General features: G+C 45.5%; 1 protein-coding gene and 1 long non-coding RNA gene across 3 annotated transcripts in view; one reads left to right on the top strand and one right to left on the bottom strand.

Annotated features, from left to right (window-relative positions):
- Positions 1-16,736, bottom strand: part of ZBTB38 (zinc finger and BTB domain containing 38) — a 180,112-nt gene that overhangs the window by 121,982 nt on the left and 41,394 nt on the right. The gene's annotated exons all lie outside the window — the stretch shown is intronic.
- The window catches only part of LOC138265849 (uncharacterized), a 156,288-nt gene that overhangs the window by 48,273 nt on the left and 91,279 nt on the right, over positions 1-16,736 (top strand). For both annotated transcript variants that reach the window (XR_011199434.1, XR_011199435.1), the window contains exon 4: positions 10,263-10,474. This is a non-coding gene — a long non-coding RNA (uncharacterized lncRNA). The remainder of the gene's footprint in view (positions 1-10,262; positions 10,475-16,736) is intronic.

Raw genomic sequence — 16,736 nt, forward strand, 5'->3', positions numbered from 1 at the left:
CCGATGGCCTACATGATCGAACTCCTAGGGCATTGAATTCCCTTCTCAGTAGTTCCCTTCTCTGAGTTTGGAGGACTGGACATATACAGACCACATGAATCAATGTTTCCATAGTCTGATGGCATAACCTACAATCCTGGGATTGTATCTCAGCCTCCTTTTTCCATTTAGGTAGGAAATCAAGAGTTGGAAAAACTCCCAGTCTCAGCGGTAGAAGGGCTCTGTTTAAATTTCAGGGATAGAGGAGCAGTCAGAATGGGTGATTCTATGCCTAGTTTATATGAATTTAGAACCAGCCAGCTGTGTGACTGTTTGGATAGCTCTCCCATATCTCCTAGCCAGCTTAACATTTTAGCTGATTTATTTACTGCTTTCCTAAATGCAGGGGTCAGCAATGAATTACCCCTAGATCACCCAACTCCAGCTGTGCTATGCTTGTTTCTAAATGCTCCTTGAAGCTGCTATTGCCCCTTTCAAGATTGATTTCCTGCCAGACTACATTAGTTAGGGTTCTCTTAGTGGCAAGATGTAATTTATAGCAACCCTTAATGAATGCTGCTGGCCTGGCCAGTGATTGCTTTACTAAGGAAAATTCTAATATAACTTGGGCTGGAGAGGCCGCTCTCGGTAGCTGAAAGACTTGTTTTTATGATTTAATAAGTAACTTATCTAACAAGGCCACCTCCGTGTTGGTAGTAATTTAGCTCTCATGACCATGGCCATCAGCTTAAGTGGACACCGAAGGATTGATTTTGCTAGATTCCCAAAAGCATGATTTAGGGCTTATGCCTTCTCCCTGATTACTTCTCTATGGCCTGCAAACGTACCTTTTGAGTCGATCCGGACCCCAAGATATGTGTATGCTGCCACTTCCTCAATATGACACCCGTTCAAATACCACTTACGGTGTAAAGTGGGTTTGTGGTTGAGGGGGATAATTTTCATTTTACCTAGATTTATTTCCAATCATAGGCCTGCACATATCCTCCTAAACTGTGCAGCAGTTTCACTAAACCTACTCTAGAGTTGCTAAACAACAACAGATCATCTGCATACAGTAGGTTGGTTATTTGGCGGCCGCCTATAATAGGGGGGTGGGCTGGCTGCTTATCTAAGACTGGAGATAGGTAAGTGGAGCTAAAACACAGCTCTGCTTCAGTCCAGTTGTGGTCTTAATAGACCTGGATACATAGGAACAATTCCCAAGTTTGATTTTTACCCAGGTGTTTGAATAGAGCATAATAATGGCATTCAGTAAGTTTGCCGGGAGCCCCCACTGCTGCAATTTTGCCCACAGCTTGTTTCGGGGGACACAGTCAAATGCAGCTTTAAAATCTACAAAACACATATAGAGAGGCATCCCTGTAGCCTTTGCTCTATTAATTATTAAACTAAGAGCCATAAGGTTGGTTAAAGTGTCCTGCTTCTTAGTAAAGCCTGTTTGATTAATGGGGAGCATACCATTATCCGAGGCCCACCGTTCTAAATGCTGCAAAAGTCTTATAGAAAAGTATTTGAGGTCCACATCCAAAACAACAATTAGATGATAGTTAGATGGTTGGGAGGCTTTCCCTCCCTTATAAATAGGATGGATTATTGAGCCCTTCCAACTATCCGGAATTGTACCTGTTGCCAGCATATAATTAAACATTACTATAAAAAAAAAGCCACCCATCTCGTTGTAAGTTGTTTAAACAGAGCCTGGGGCTAAGCCATTAGGGCCAAATGCACAATATGTATGTGATTCTTCTATTATTTTGGTTATTTCGTGTGGGGTTAACATGATGGGCTCCTGAGCCTAGGCCCACTCATGTAGCTGGGCCAACATATGCTGAGGATGATTCCTTAAAGTGGGATTTTAGGTATCCCACCCATGGCTTCTCATTGAGATTTGCATTGTTGGCAGCCCTGGTGCCTTTCTCAATGTTATTAACTAATCTCCAGAAGCATCTAGAGTTTATAGATACCGATGCATGATGTAATTTTGTCCATAGCAATTCCTGTTTTGCTATTTTAAACAGCCAAATATCCCTTTTTAGAAGCTTCCTTTCCTTCCGTAGCGATTTCAGGATTGATCCATCTTCCGGATGTTTCTGCAGTTGCCTCAAGAGCCTATTCACTGCTGATTTCCTCATCCGTACTGCACGTGGCATAAGTATGCTGTTACTGTGTCCAAGGTATACACCCCTAGACCTAACCTTCGCCAAAGATTGGTTAATAAGATTTTTTTTTTTAAATGATTCCCATATGACAACTGCATTCATTGATTCGTTGGCCATGTTTTCCAGGATCTCGACTGCTACCTCCGCTTGTGCTTTGACCGTACAAGAGCTCCATTTTAGTCTCTTTAAATTTTCAGAGTGGAGCTCCCCCTTAAGGAGATTTATTCCTTCCTGGACACATGCTTTGCTCTGAACTGTGATTATTTGAGGGTTATGGTCACTTCCTGGATGGTCTTGTATTCTAAAATGGCTCACAAGATAAAATAAAGGAGTATTTACAGGATATAGGCCTCATTACGACCCTGGCGGTCGGTGGTAAAGCGGTGGTAAGACCACAAACAGGCCGGTGAAAAAAAAAATTGAATTATGCCGCGGTCATCCGCCACTTCACCATTCCGACCGCCATGGCGGTGATGACCGCTGGGCTGGAGATTTCGGTCTCCAGCCCGGCGGCCGTCACTAGACCGCCAACGGTATCAGGACCCTGCATACCGCCATGGATTTCGGGTGATTGGGAACCGCCATGAGATCCCTGGCGATAGGCACTATCAGTGCCAGGGAATTCCTTCCCTGGCACTGATAGGGGTCTCCCCACCCCCGCTACCCCCCATGTGCCCTCCCCCCACACCCTCTACACCCATGCCACCCCTAAAGGTGGCACAACCCCCCTCCCCACCCTCACCCCAACATGCACATATACACAACTCTACACGCACACACCCCCAACATGCACATACATGCACCCCTACACGCACACATACATCACGACAACACATACAAACAGACATGCACACCGACCGACCCACACACATTTCCCATACACACAGCACCCCCTGCACGCATACACGCACTCACACACCCCCTCTACACACTCACACGCATACCCCCATGCACACACACAGCACACATCTCCCCCCCACCCCCCTCCCCTAACGGACGATCAACTTACCTTGTCCGTTGGCCCTCCAGCAGGGGACGGGATCCATGGGGGCAGCTCCGCCACCAGCACACCGTCACCAGAACACCGCCACACCGAATCATGGGATGTGATTCTGTGGGCGGTGTTCTGTTGACGTGGCGGTGGAGGTTGAACAGCCTCCACTTTCCCGCCGACCGCCAGTATGGCTGCTGGCGGCTTTCCATAAGGAAAACGACGGAGGGCTGCCAGCGGTCATAATACGCAGCGCGGAAGACCGCCACCACTGCTGGTCTTCAGCACGGCGGTACCTCGGCGGTCTTGCGAAAAGACAGCCGAGGTCGTAATGAGGGCCATAGTGTAGGTATGAAACCACCTCTTCTGAGGCTTTTGTCCAGGTGGGCGAAATATCCGACGGCAGCTGCCCATTCAGTGCAAAAATGCCTGCTAACCCACAGCTCTTAATTAACTTATCACCAATTTCATCTTTTTTTCTCTGCGAAGGCAAGTTTTGAGAGGGCAATGGGACTGCTATTTGCACATGATCCTCACTTGGTGAATGAAATAGATCAAGTTTAAAGTCACCTGAGACAAGCCAATAGGCATAGATGAATGAATTTTTTATATGGAGCACATGATCTAGGAGTTTATTAGATTAAATGTGTTTCTTTTTAGGATTGAGATCAACATTGATCAAAATCAGAGGGTTATGTTTATTTTTTGCCCAGCCGTCTGGGTGCATCAGCAGGAGCAGGTGATCTCCTCTCTGCAGCCCTGACATCTTAGCCATGAGTCTAGTGCTGATATAGGTTGCTAGGTCTCCTTTTGCCCGAATGTGTTATGTTTTACTGCTGGCTTGCTAAATTCCTCGTACCTGATTAGAGGGAGGCTTGTAAGTGCCCATGTTTCCTGCAGCATTATAATAACAAAAGAAACCAGAAATTGAATAACTTCTGGGTCTTCCAACTTGGACTGAAGACCACCTATGTTCCAAGAGCAAATACTCAATCAACCTTGCAATTGGGGTGGTCGCTGGGCTATCATTCAGCTTTTTGGGGATAATCTAGAGGCTAGCGCTATCGGAAGCCAGGACCGTTTATCCTGGGGCTGGACTTTTGTCAAAGGTTGTCTGGCTAAGATCCTTCTTTGGCCCTCTTCTTCCTGTATTTCTATTTTCAAATCTAATTGTACTGCCATCCCTTCTCCTGTCACTTCTTTAGCAGACTCACTAGATTTGGACTTCCCATTTGCCCCTCGTAAAACTGGCCAAGGGATTACTTCCTTCCTTTTTAAAAGACAATTCTGCAGTATTGGATGCTGGTATCTTTCCCCTAAGTAGGAAATAACCTCAATTCCCCAGCATTTTAGGATATTTTTCCTTTTCAAAATTTGCATTGGGAGATCCGGTGGTGTAAATACTACCACAGTTGGGTCCGATTGTTGACTGCCCTGGGCTTGTGTAAAATTTTATTGCGGCAGTATCATCAGAAGCCACCAGTTCCAGGCCCGGGAGAACATTTATTAGTTTGAGAACAGTGGAACGATTGAGCACATCTTGGGGACCTCTAGACTTATATTCTGGGGACCTTGGGCCAGCATGGCTGATTTGCATTATTTACAAGGCTTAATTGCTCTATGAGCATTCCTATTCGATCTGTCCTCAGGGAACAGTTCCGTACTATGGCATCAACCCCTTCTAACTTGGGTGCCGATCCTACTTGTCTGCCCAAGAGGCACTCAGTCCTTTCCATGTTGCCCTCTATAGCCTGTGTTAGAATAATTGCTTGCCGATCCTGAAAAGACCTAGCAGTACCTCCTAATTCTGGCCCTTCCATTGCCGGGGCAGAGGTCAAAGGCCTCCAGGGAGACAATGTATTTTCTGAAGGGCCTGGGGAAGTTATCCCCACGTCATCGTCCTGTACTTTGAAGTTTAATATTTCTGTGCTGTGTCTGGTCGCCACCTCAGTGTTCTTCCTACCCTTCATTGCGCGTTTCCGCTCCGTCTTTGTCAAATGTTGGCAGAGATGCCCTTCCGATTCCTCAAGGTCTGCCAATTGAATTGAGTGTATTCCTCCACCATCGAATTAATAGCTCTGCTCTAAAAGATGTTAATGATAGGGGAGAGTGGTACTGGTGGAGGGTAGGCTCTTTCATCCACAGATCCCCCTCTAATGTCAGAAGCCTGGTCCGAAATGGGGGGGTAAGGTGAGGGCTTGGTGCTTAATTATCCTATTCCTTACCCCAAGGTAGTCTGTTATTTTGTGGGACTTAATCAGGGCTGGGGGTTGACCAATGTGTCTGTCCTTCCTGCACAAGGGGACCTACCCCTCATGCTGAAAACTATCAGTTGTTGCCATGTCCAATGCTTCTGTGTTTATTAATTCCTTCTCAGGCTTTTGCATTGATGAGCCATCATTAGATAAGCAGTTTGAGACACCATCTATCGATTGGGCTGTGGTGCTAGCTCTCCTTTTCGCCTGCATTCCAATTAGTACTGACTCCTCTTTCCTCTTCCTCTTGTTTGCGGTTGAGGTCTTGCCTCTTATTTTACCAGATCTCATTTCTCAATGGTCAGCAGTCAGTATGGCCGGGCGAGTTGTTTTGCTTGGTTACTGAGCTTTGCATGGTTTAGCTGAGCTATGAGCCGAGCTACCAGCAAGGCTGCGGACTGGGGCGAGCGGGTCTCTCCAGGCTCCCCCGCAAGCCGCACCCAGGCCTAGCTGGCCCGCTTCCGCGAGGGAGTTGGGGCACACACTCCGCAGTGGACGTCTAAGCCCACCGCGCTTGGAAACTCACAATCTTGCAGACCCTTACCCCGAGCTACACATAACTGCGGCTGCAGCTGGGACAGGGCTGCATGATGGTCTTTCCCTTCCTTGTGCCCTCCTCATGTCCTCCTTGTGACCTCTGCCTGTTGGATGGTTGACTGTGCCCACCTAGGGCCTCGATAGCAGGCAGCCGTCAACCTCGCCCTCAGCTCCCTCTGCTCAGCAGTGCCCTGGATCCACTCAGGCGAGGAGGGGGGCTCGGAGCCAGATGGGGCCAATCAGGAAGGGCAGCAGGACACAGAAACGTTGTCAAGCCCCCTTGCCTCACAATCCCAGCCACCACGGCAGTAGAAAGGGATTGGGCAATATACTCCACCCGGCAGTCTGGCAGTGCAGCAGCCTCCCTAGGGACCACAGCAAGCCGCAAGCTTGCAAAAACGGAGGCAGGCGAATGAGGGGGTAAACGAACGGGCAAGGGGGTGGGTGGCGGGTGGCATCTCCGGCAATGTCTCGTTGGTGCCCGCCCCGCTCACCACAACTGCACCACCACCACAAACCGCAACCAGACTCCCGCGACCTGGTTCCATGTCCTCCGGAGGTCTCCGCGGGTTTCCGCGTCCTCCAGCAGCCTCCTGCGGTCATGTCTCAGCCGGCGCCTCTGTAGCATAGCGTCCTCCGTCAACCCGTCGTGTCCTCCATCTAACAAAGTTTCTGCAATGGAAATCTCTTCAACTATCAGTGGCTGGAAGGGTTGCAATCATTATAATGGTCTTTCTACCAAATGTCATATTATTTCTCAAAAATACCTGTTATATTATCAAAATCATTCTTCTTTAAAATCCTTATAATACTCATGTGTTTTACCTTGAGGTAGGAAGGCAGCCTTGGAAATACTGGAACACATTAACCCTTCCGCACTCAACAGGAGCAGTCCTGATTCTAGAACATTACATTTTGGTGGCTGAGGCTGAACATGACATCTACTGCTATAATGTGGAGTATACACCCCACATGTTGAAAAAGAGGCAAATGGCGCCATCCTGACTAATACCCTCCTGAGACCAAAGGTGCAATTCAACACATTAAATAATACAGTATATGTCTGGCTAGGACTGATCAATAGTAAGTTTAAGTGGGATATCTTTCCTAGAGATGACCATACTCAATAATCCCTTACTAAAAGTCACATTTAAACCTAAAGCTCAACAACACTGTACACAGTGGAATACCATCAAACTGGAGATCTTAATACAGCAGGTGAAATCATTGCTCTTGATCAGCTCAAAGATAAGGAAAGCATTTAGCCTTTAGACATTTTTTATGCTTAAGTACTCAAAATGCCCTTTTTATCTTCCACCTAAGTTCACAGCACTAAATTAGCTTAGTATCTGCACCTATAACCAAGTCCAAACTATACATAGCCATTGCAGATACCTGAACACTCCCTATAATGAATGTGAAGACAAAATGGGTTGTGGATATAGGGGAAGAGATCCTTGTTAAAATCTGGTACTATTGCAGCTCTCAAACTGAGAAAACATCCCTAAATAGTAGACACAGAATTATAGACTTTAAATTTCTAAACTGACGCATTACATGCAAGCTGGCACTAAGTCATTGGGTTTAGTTGTAGCCAGAAGAAACGCTCAATACCATAATGACATAGCAGATTACATTTGCTAGTGATGGCTCTGCTGTCCTATTGCAAAATACTGGGGCCAAATATTCAAGATACTTTCTAAAATGAAAGGAATTGAATTGACCCTGTCACCACTGTTTGCATTGTTGGGTTATGTGAAGGGGATATAAGAGGAACAAGAAGATATATGCCGCCAAATCAAATGCCTGTAGTGAAGAAGGGCGCCAAAGAGACATACTGAAAGCCTTCACACAACCTCAATATTGGACCCAAACCTAGCACCAGGTACATTCATTTATCACATGAACCTCCGTTTGGTGAGACACAGCAGTTCAAGGCTTATGCGGGGAGGTGGTCTGATTAGACCTCCACAAAACATATACATCTCTTAATAAAGGAATGCCCAAATAGTGCATTCACTTTGAAATAGTAAAAGTGCTTTAAAACACACACAACTAAATACTAAACATATACATCCAGTTGTATACAGTTAAAGCCCTACCTCACTAGCCCCATCATGAACTAGACAACTGTATAAGAATGTCTTTAATTTTTAAACAATGTAAAGCTTCTTCTTGTGGTGTTTGTCATGAAGTTCACAATGTAAAACCCCTTCCTGTTACAATTGTAACACTGATAAAACTGTAAAAACTCTCCCAATTATATTTAAGAGAGTTTACAATACAAAACACATTTCTATTGCATTTGTAAGAGACGGCATGATATAAAACCGCTTCGTATAGAATTTGACCTGAGGTTTAGACCATGTAAAGCCCCTTTCTGCTATATTTAACAAAGGGTCTGTGTTAACACTGCCTCTATTAGTTGTGAGCAGTGGAGCTATTTCATAAGTGGCTAATGCACTGCTTCCCAAAAAAATAATGACAACAAAGATCATGAAAGCTGTACATCCTAACTGAGGACCAGGAAGGCCACTTTATTTCTTGACCATTGGGTTGTCAGGGGGAGCAGTCCAAGTCTTACTCAGTGAGGTGGTGTGAGCTAGAAACTCAGTAGCCCTCAAAGCATACAATTATCCTTCATTAATCAATGTCCTGCCAGTTTGTTTCCCTTTTAAAAGCAAAAATACTTTAAAAAACGCACAACTAAACACTGAACTTGAAGTTACAAGAATACACAATGAAAGGCGCTCCTGAACAGGAGAACTCTGCAAGTGTTTCACAATCATAAACAATGTTAAGCCTCTTCCTGTATTAAGTGTCACATGATCCAAAATGTAAAACCTCTCCCAATTATATTTGTCAAGCGAGTTCACAATGTAAAATCCCTTCCTGTTGCATTTGTAAGAGAGTTCACATTGTGAAACAATTTCCCATTGCATTTGTCAGAGAGTTCAGAATATAAAACTTCTTCCAACAGTATTTGTCCAAGGATTGCATCATGCAAAGACCCTTTCTAGTGAATCTACCTTAATTGAGCCAGGGTCTGTGTTACAATATACCTGTCGGTTGTGGACAATGGAACTACTTCATAAACGACTAACACAGTTGTTGCCCAGATTTGTGTTGGTACATCTGCCAGTGTTAACAATGTAAAGCTCTTTCCTTTAGTGCCTTTTGATTTTTTTCAGATTTCACAATGTGAAACCACATTTTGTTGTGTCTGTCAGAGACTTCACAATTTAAATCCCATTCCTACTGTGTTTATCTGAGGCTTCCACCACACAAACCTCTAGCTACAGTATTTGTAATAGGTCTGTGCTAACAATGACTCTGGCAATTAAGAGCAATGAAGTAACTCTATGGGTAAAATAATACAACTGCTGTTCAATCAAATGCCATTAAAGAAGATCAGCTTTAGGGCGGAGTCAGTGCTCACGCTCAGTGTTTATTAAAGCACTTTTGGTGATGACATAATCTCTGTCAGTCAGCTAAGGCTGGCTCTAGACAAGCCTAAAACCAGCCCTGAGATAGCCTCTTGGATGCATATTAGCAGGGTTTTTTTATGTCCGTATATAGCCAGCTATATGTAGTGTTGATTCAGGTAGTTTTGGCGCACTGGGTGAAGGGACATTATAGTATCACCTACCCAGGCAATTGGGTCATATTTGGTGCGAGGAGGCGGCCCTTTACCTGTAGCACCCTTGGCATCTGCCTACTTTTGCCTTGCAACAACTGCAAAAAAGAAAATGTTTAGCAGAATTGTAGATTTTCCTGTGATCTTCAATACTCAGCATCTTGCCCCTCTGACTTTTCCGATGTATAGGAATGAGCATACAGCAATGTGCAGACATTTTCAATAGTTCAAAAAACGTCACAGGTTTTTCTCTAAATTCTGCTTACCTATGGCTGATGCATAACCATTGTGCATTTATATAGCAACACCTACAAAAGGAGTTGCCAGGCAGGGGAAGTAGCCACATGAATTTATAATTGTTTTTGGAGCACATTCATGGCAGAATTCAAGGAACTGTGGCCTCCAGAGGCTACCAGATACTATATTCCAGTTCCAATTTCCTTCAGCAAAAAAACATAGTATAAAACTTTCTCCATTTGAGCTGAACCAGGACTATAACTACTTCCACAGTACAGTGTGCTGTTAACAAAACCCCATAACTGAAACATGATGTCTCTGTTGGCATGGATTCATCTGGTAGATTTTATTCTACAGTTTATATGGGATACTTCATTGGCATGTTCCGTGTCTTACAATTGACTTATGAACCTTTAGGCTCTTTTTTTGCTTTTGTGTTGCAGGGCTGTCCCAGCTGTGCTGACTATATTGATGCATTCAGAAAGAGCTGAGACGTGCTGCTTTACTGTCCCTGTGGTTATCATAGGAACATGTACTGGGGAGCCCGGCTGATTCACACCCTGCACGTTTCCTGCCTTCTCAGTCTACTTCCCAGCAAAATGACTGATCAGGGAAAATCAAGACTCCTCCCAACGACCAGCCAGTCACAACTCGGGTAGGTTTTCTGTTTTCTGAATCAGTATTTTGTTCAGAACATCGTGTGTCATTGCTTTTAACACATGCAGTGAAATGGATCTGAGGTCTCATTAGCTCTTTTAAGTTTGCTAATAGTTTAGTAAGATTATTCCAGAATCGTATCACGGACTGCACCTTCTCTTCTTATAATGGGACATGCAGTCCATGCCTCTGTTACAGGCTTAAATATTACATAGTGCTTTTGAGTATTATAAGATGGCCTTTGATGAACAATTGCTTAAAGCAGCGTGCCCAGCAAAGTTCTAGGGTGGCCAAATTCATGTCTGATTTCACAATACCCACGTAAAATAAATTTACAATAGTTGTAAATCGAAATCATTTACATAGTGGCTATCCTCTAAATCTGGCAAGAAGCAGTCCCTCCTGTATCAATGTAGAACACCCCCAAGTCTAAGAAACAGTCCCTAAGAAATGGTCTTTATAGAATCATCACGGAGGCTAGTGAAGTAAGTCAGGAGGTTAGACCTTAGCATAAGTAGGCAGTTTCAAGAGTACAGAGAAAGAAAAGGGATTTTCATGGTTTTGAGAATCTCCAAGATGAGGTCAGCAGGTTAATCTAGAAATCACAAAGGTCTAAAATGGACCATCTACGAGTGAGACAAGTCACAAACAATCAGACAGAAGACAGAAAATCAGCAGATAATCCTGTGAGAAAAGAAGCAGGTGCAGAGCATGGCTGTTTGTGTTTAGAAAATGTAGCCCATCGAGTGCTGCACAGATGTCCAAACTAGAGACCTGGAGACTGTAATGATCAAGCTCAGGGTTGCACCATCACTCCAAGACACAAAGAAGTCTTGTTTTCAGTCCTAGACGGTGGTACCTGGAATTTTTAGGATTACAAAATATGTGTCCTCGTGACATGAACTCCTTCTAATAAATTTGGTACCATGAAGGTGACAGCACACTGAGAGCAGTGTGTGAGACGTGCATAGGACATTAGTACTTTTTTTTTTTTAACACATTTTATTGAAATTTGAGTTCAACCATTGCAACTACATAGGAATGGTAAAATGCCGACATTTACACAGCACATGTTAATAGAGCTGACTTCGCTAGATATTACATGATATTGATTGTCATCGTATGGTTATAACAACGTTGAAAGCTATCCAAGGTTAACGTATACCAACCCCTTCTCGCCCCCTTCAGTGCTAACTGCTCGTCAAATACATATAAGTGGGGGAGAAGGTAGGCACGGTATCTCTCTCGTCCGAATGCTATAACAAGATAAAGGACTACCCCACTCAACTCGTAACTGTCCCCCAATTCCCTGCCCCGCCTGTCCCTGCCCTATGTAGGAGTATCTGACTACGCCCGTGGTCGTGTGCTTTCTAGGAGTTATGCTTGATGTACGAGCCTTGTGCATACGTTCACTGCCCTGTCTGCTACGTCAATTCCCCTGTGAATGTGTGAATATATTGTTTTGTCAGTTTGTGGATGCAGTGACTGGCTCCGTTCCGTCCGTGCGAGGAACCGAGGGCCCTTCATGCAGTGCTATAGTGATCTGCACCCAGGCCTCCTTCAATTCAGGGGAGCCTCTTCCCCACCCAAGCTCCGTGTGTATTACTAATCTTTTAATTTCCGCCCATTTCTTTAGCTCTCTCTTCCAATTTTGAGGGTTGGGACTGATCGGGCTTTTCCAGTTCTTCATCAGTTCCCTTTTAGCTAATATATATGCAAGGTCCTGGAATCTGCTAGTCACCCTGTTCTTGGGGGTGTGAGAGAACCAGTGCAGCAGGCAATGAGCAGGTGTGTGTGCAGGACCACATCATGTGCACAAATTCTGCCGCCTCTACTCCACACAGGGGGCAATTCGCATCCAGCACATAAAAATGGTCTTGCAGTCTCTGCGGGGTAAGATAGGCCCTATGTAGAACATAGAATTGAATAAGGTGAAATCTAGAGTTTCTGGAGATTTTTGGCATCCTCTCCAGTATCTGCCCCAATCTCCTTCTGATATCTGGGTCCCCAGGTCCACCTCCTACCTCTGCCTCAGATCGTCGAGAGGGTTCTGTACCCCTGCACGGATTGCTCTGTATAGCCCGGTAACTGCTTTACGTGTGCCATCCGAGGTCAGCAGGTATGCACTGGGACGATGAGGAGAGGGTTCCGCACTGCCATAGGACATTAGTACTTATAGGACATTAGTACATTTTAATAGCTAAGTCTTTAAGCATAGGATTACCTAGTGGCTTCCATGCTGAACTGTAGAATTGCAAAAAGCTTTTACCATTCCAGACACTTTGCAGCTTTGGATTGGTGAAACATCAGAAAAGTTAACCTGGGATAGGATAAAGCAGCGTGTGACACAATTGTGTTTTGCGGGAACAGCACCAGAGTAATCCAGTGCTCAAAAGTTCTGCTACAAAAACAGACATTGAGGAAGGCTTATTGAGAGTGTCACTGGTCTTGTAGGTGCACCTCTTTAAACAGCACTTCTCCACCTAAATGGAAGGAACTACCTGGAGTTCCTAGTTGGTGCTCTACTAAAGTTTTGCAGTACTTTAAGCTTGAAACATGCTCTGGGCCCAAGGCTTTGCCAGCACCAAGCACAGTTGTTGAAAATGATTATTCTCTAAACTGGAATTCAATGAAGAGCCAGGCAGAGATGATACACCAGGCGCGGTTTCTCCATGAGGGCTAGAGTGCACCCACCCACCCCCAGCCCTCTGTGATCTACAAGTGAAAAACATAAAATGGCAATGAAATTATTTCATAGCCATTTAATTTATTACCTGATATGCACGCCGTTGTACTCCTGAAGAAAAACACGTGAGGCATGTCATCTGCAGCCAATTGGAAGCATGCAGGACAAAACCAGTGGCTGGCTTGATGCTCCAAAGTGCGCATGTCAATTTGGCTGGCTGTATTCCGCCAGCCAAACTGACATGCACACTTTGCAGCTCTCCATTCAGCTGTCTTAGACAGCTGGGTGGAAGCCAAGCACAGACCTCCAGGGCCTGAAGGAGCTTCCAGCAAGCATGCTTCATTTGATTGGAGCGCTTCTCATGCTGGTTAATAGCATAAGAGCAGCGTCTGGATTGGTCTGGGGAGCTCCACAGCAACCTGCATTTTACAGAACACTGAGGAGGACGTGCTGTAGTCAGTAAGTATCTTTTACTTTAATTTTATTTAACATATTAGTTTTATTTTGGGGTTTGTTGAAGGAGGGGTTATTTTATTAAGGGGTTTGGGAGGGAGAGGGTGTTTAATTTTGTTTTTTGGGAAGTGGTGGGGCACTTTGCTCGCCCCACGACTTTTTAAGGTTACCAGCCGCCCCTGTGAGAAACATCTATTTTTTGGACTAAGCCTCTGACTTAATGCTGCATTTTGTACACGTTGAGGTGAGATGCAAAGAGCCCCCAACAACAGTGCATTTTCATACTCTGAGTTACGCTGATTAATTTTCGGCATGTCTTTTGGTAGGAATGAAAAGTATTGGTCTCTAGCTTTGGGGGTAATTGAAAACATTGGTGTATGCTATAACTTCCAATTGGAACATTCAGATTGGTGAACTCTGGCACATGCCTTGCTTTACAAGAGATAGTGTGTAAATATGGCAGCAAAGAGCAGAGTATTAGGTTGCAATGGAAAGATTTATTTTGAGGAGTGTAATCTGATTTTTACTTTACAATACAAGATGAGTGCCTTCAATCAGTGCATTGAAACACGGTCGGCTTTTTCCCATAGAAACCGTAAACATGATTTTCAACTTCATAGTGCATCTTTCCAAAGTGCATTCAATCCAACAGGGGCCTCTTCACAAAAACGTGTATATTTCAATCTACATCCTGGTGTAGGTTGGCTATTTTTGGGCATTCACAAATTCCTCTTGAAATCAGCATGGAAAGCTGCACCTGGTGTGAGTTTCCCTGAGGAATCATAGGGAAATCACTGAATTTCCAAATTGAGGTACCATTCCCCGTGTAGAGAGATCTGTCTAGTGGAGATCTTTGCACAGAGGGAATGTAATTAATTGCATGCTGTTTTTTCTCTGTAGAGAAAATATTTTTCCTATGGAGTAAACCCTTTCCTTATATCCCCACCAAATTTGGGGTGTTAAAAATGGGGTCTCTATTTGGCAGTCGGTTTGCACCCTGTCCAAGTAGGGACCCTCAATCCAGTCGGGATAAGTGAGATACCCACACAGATAACCCCTGCTCACCCCCTTGGTAGCTTGGCACGAGAAGTCAGGCTTATCTCAGAAGCAATGTGTAAAGCATTTGCACATAACACACAGTAACAAGTGAAAACACTACAAAAGGACACCACACCAGTTTTAGAAAAATAGCCAATATTTCTCTTTGTAAAACAAGACCAAAACGATAAAAATCCAACATACAGTGCTAGAGATATGAATTTTGTAAGACTTATCTTAAAAATTCAGTTCCTTGCAGTCAATAGCCCTGAGGCTATCACGGTGTTGTGAGCAACAAAACCAACAGTTCAGGCCGCCTGTGGCCTCGCGGGCCAGCTACGGTGTCGGGAAGATTTGTAGGGCGTTGTGACCCTCGTGGTGAGCTCTGGAGAGCAGCGTTGCTGGTTTCACAGTGTTGGTTCCGGAGTCGGTGCGGGAGTCATCGGGCCCTTGAAGCACGCACCTCGGGGATCGAACTCCGGGCTGATGAAATCAGGTGCGGTGGCGTGGATGGCATAGGGGCTGCAGTGCGAAGCGGGACGATGCAACGTGCGGTGCCCACAGGTCACGGTGCAGTCAGCGGGCTCGGTGACAGCATTGAGCGGCGTTGGTGTGAAGTAGGGCGGTGTGACGTGCAGTGTCACCAGGTCACTGTGCAGGCAGCGTTGTTGTCGTTGCTGAAGCCCAGTCGACGGTAGACCCAAGCCAATGGTGCGGGATCGGACATCGCTTTGTGACCCTCCCGAGCAGTGTCCACAGGCCACGGTGCAGGCAGGATGCCTGGTGCCGTCACAGGAGTCGATGATGCTGGCATCGGTGTACTGGGGCTTCGGTGTGGGAATGGTGCTTCGTGTACCTCACGAGCAGTGTCCACAGGCCACGGTGCACGCAGCAGCACTGGTGTCAGCAGGAGCGTCGGTGTCAGGGATGCCCAGGCTGCAGTGTGAGCAGCTGATGCCGGAGTGCTGAGCCCACAGATCGCAGCGCGTGCAGTGGCTCGGTGAAGTCATCCGATGACGGCGTCGGTGGGACCAGGGTTGCGGTGTGAAGCGGGGCAGTGCGGCCCCATACAGCATCGGCAGGCCACAGTGTTGTTGGAGGCATCATAGTGGTTTCTCCTCTTCAATAGCACAAAACAGACAGTTCCCAGTGCTGCAGGTCGAGGACACTGAGGTCTTTGGTGTCCCTGAGACTTCCAACAGGAGGCAAGCTTTACTCCAAGCCCTTGGAGAACTTTCTCAAGCAGGACACACAGCAAAGTTCACCCTTCGCACTCTTTTAAGGCAGAAGCAGCAACTGCAGGCCAATCCGACAAAACAACACAGCAAAGGGACAGTACTCCTCCTCCAGCTCTTCAGCGCTTCTCCTCGGCAGAGGTTCCTCTTGATTCCAGAAAAATTCTAAAAGTCTGAGGTTTTAGGTCTTCCTCTTATACCCCTTTCTACCTTTGAAGTAGGCAAACTTCAAAGCAAAGTCCCACGTGTTTGCCAGATCCTTCCTTGTCCAGGCCAGGCCCCAGACACACACCAGGGGGTTGGAGACTGCATTGGGTGAGGGGAGGCACAGTCCTTTCAGGTGTAAGCGACCACTCCTCCCTCCACTCTAGCTCAGATGAACCATCAAGATATGCAGGCTACACCCCAGACCCCTTTGTGTCACTGTCTAGAGTGAATTCACAACAGCCCAACTGTCAAACTGACACAGACGGGGAATCCACAAACAGGCAGAGTCACAGAATGGTTTAAGCAGGAAAATGCCTACTTTCTAAAAGTGACCTTTTTAAACTCACAATCCAAAAACCAACTTCACTAAAAGATGTATTTTTAAATGGTGAGTTCAGAGACCCTAAACTCCAAATTCCTATCCGTTCTCAAAGGGAATCTGCAATTTAAAGATATTGAAAGGCAGCCCCAATGTTATCCTACGAGAGAGATAGGCCTTGCAACAGTGAAACCCGAATTTGGCAGTATTTCACTGTTAGGACATGCAAAACACACCAGTATATGTCCTACCTTTTAAATACACTGCACCCTGCCCATGGGGCTACCTAGGGCCTACCTTGGGGGTGCCTTATACGTATAAA

Source organism: Pleurodeles waltl, chromosome 11 (assembly GCF_031143425.1).
Source record: "Pleurodeles waltl isolate 20211129_DDA chromosome 11, aPleWal1.hap1.20221129, whole genome shotgun sequence".
Lineage (NCBI taxonomy): Eukaryota > Metazoa > Chordata > Amphibia > Caudata > Salamandridae > Pleurodeles > Pleurodeles waltl.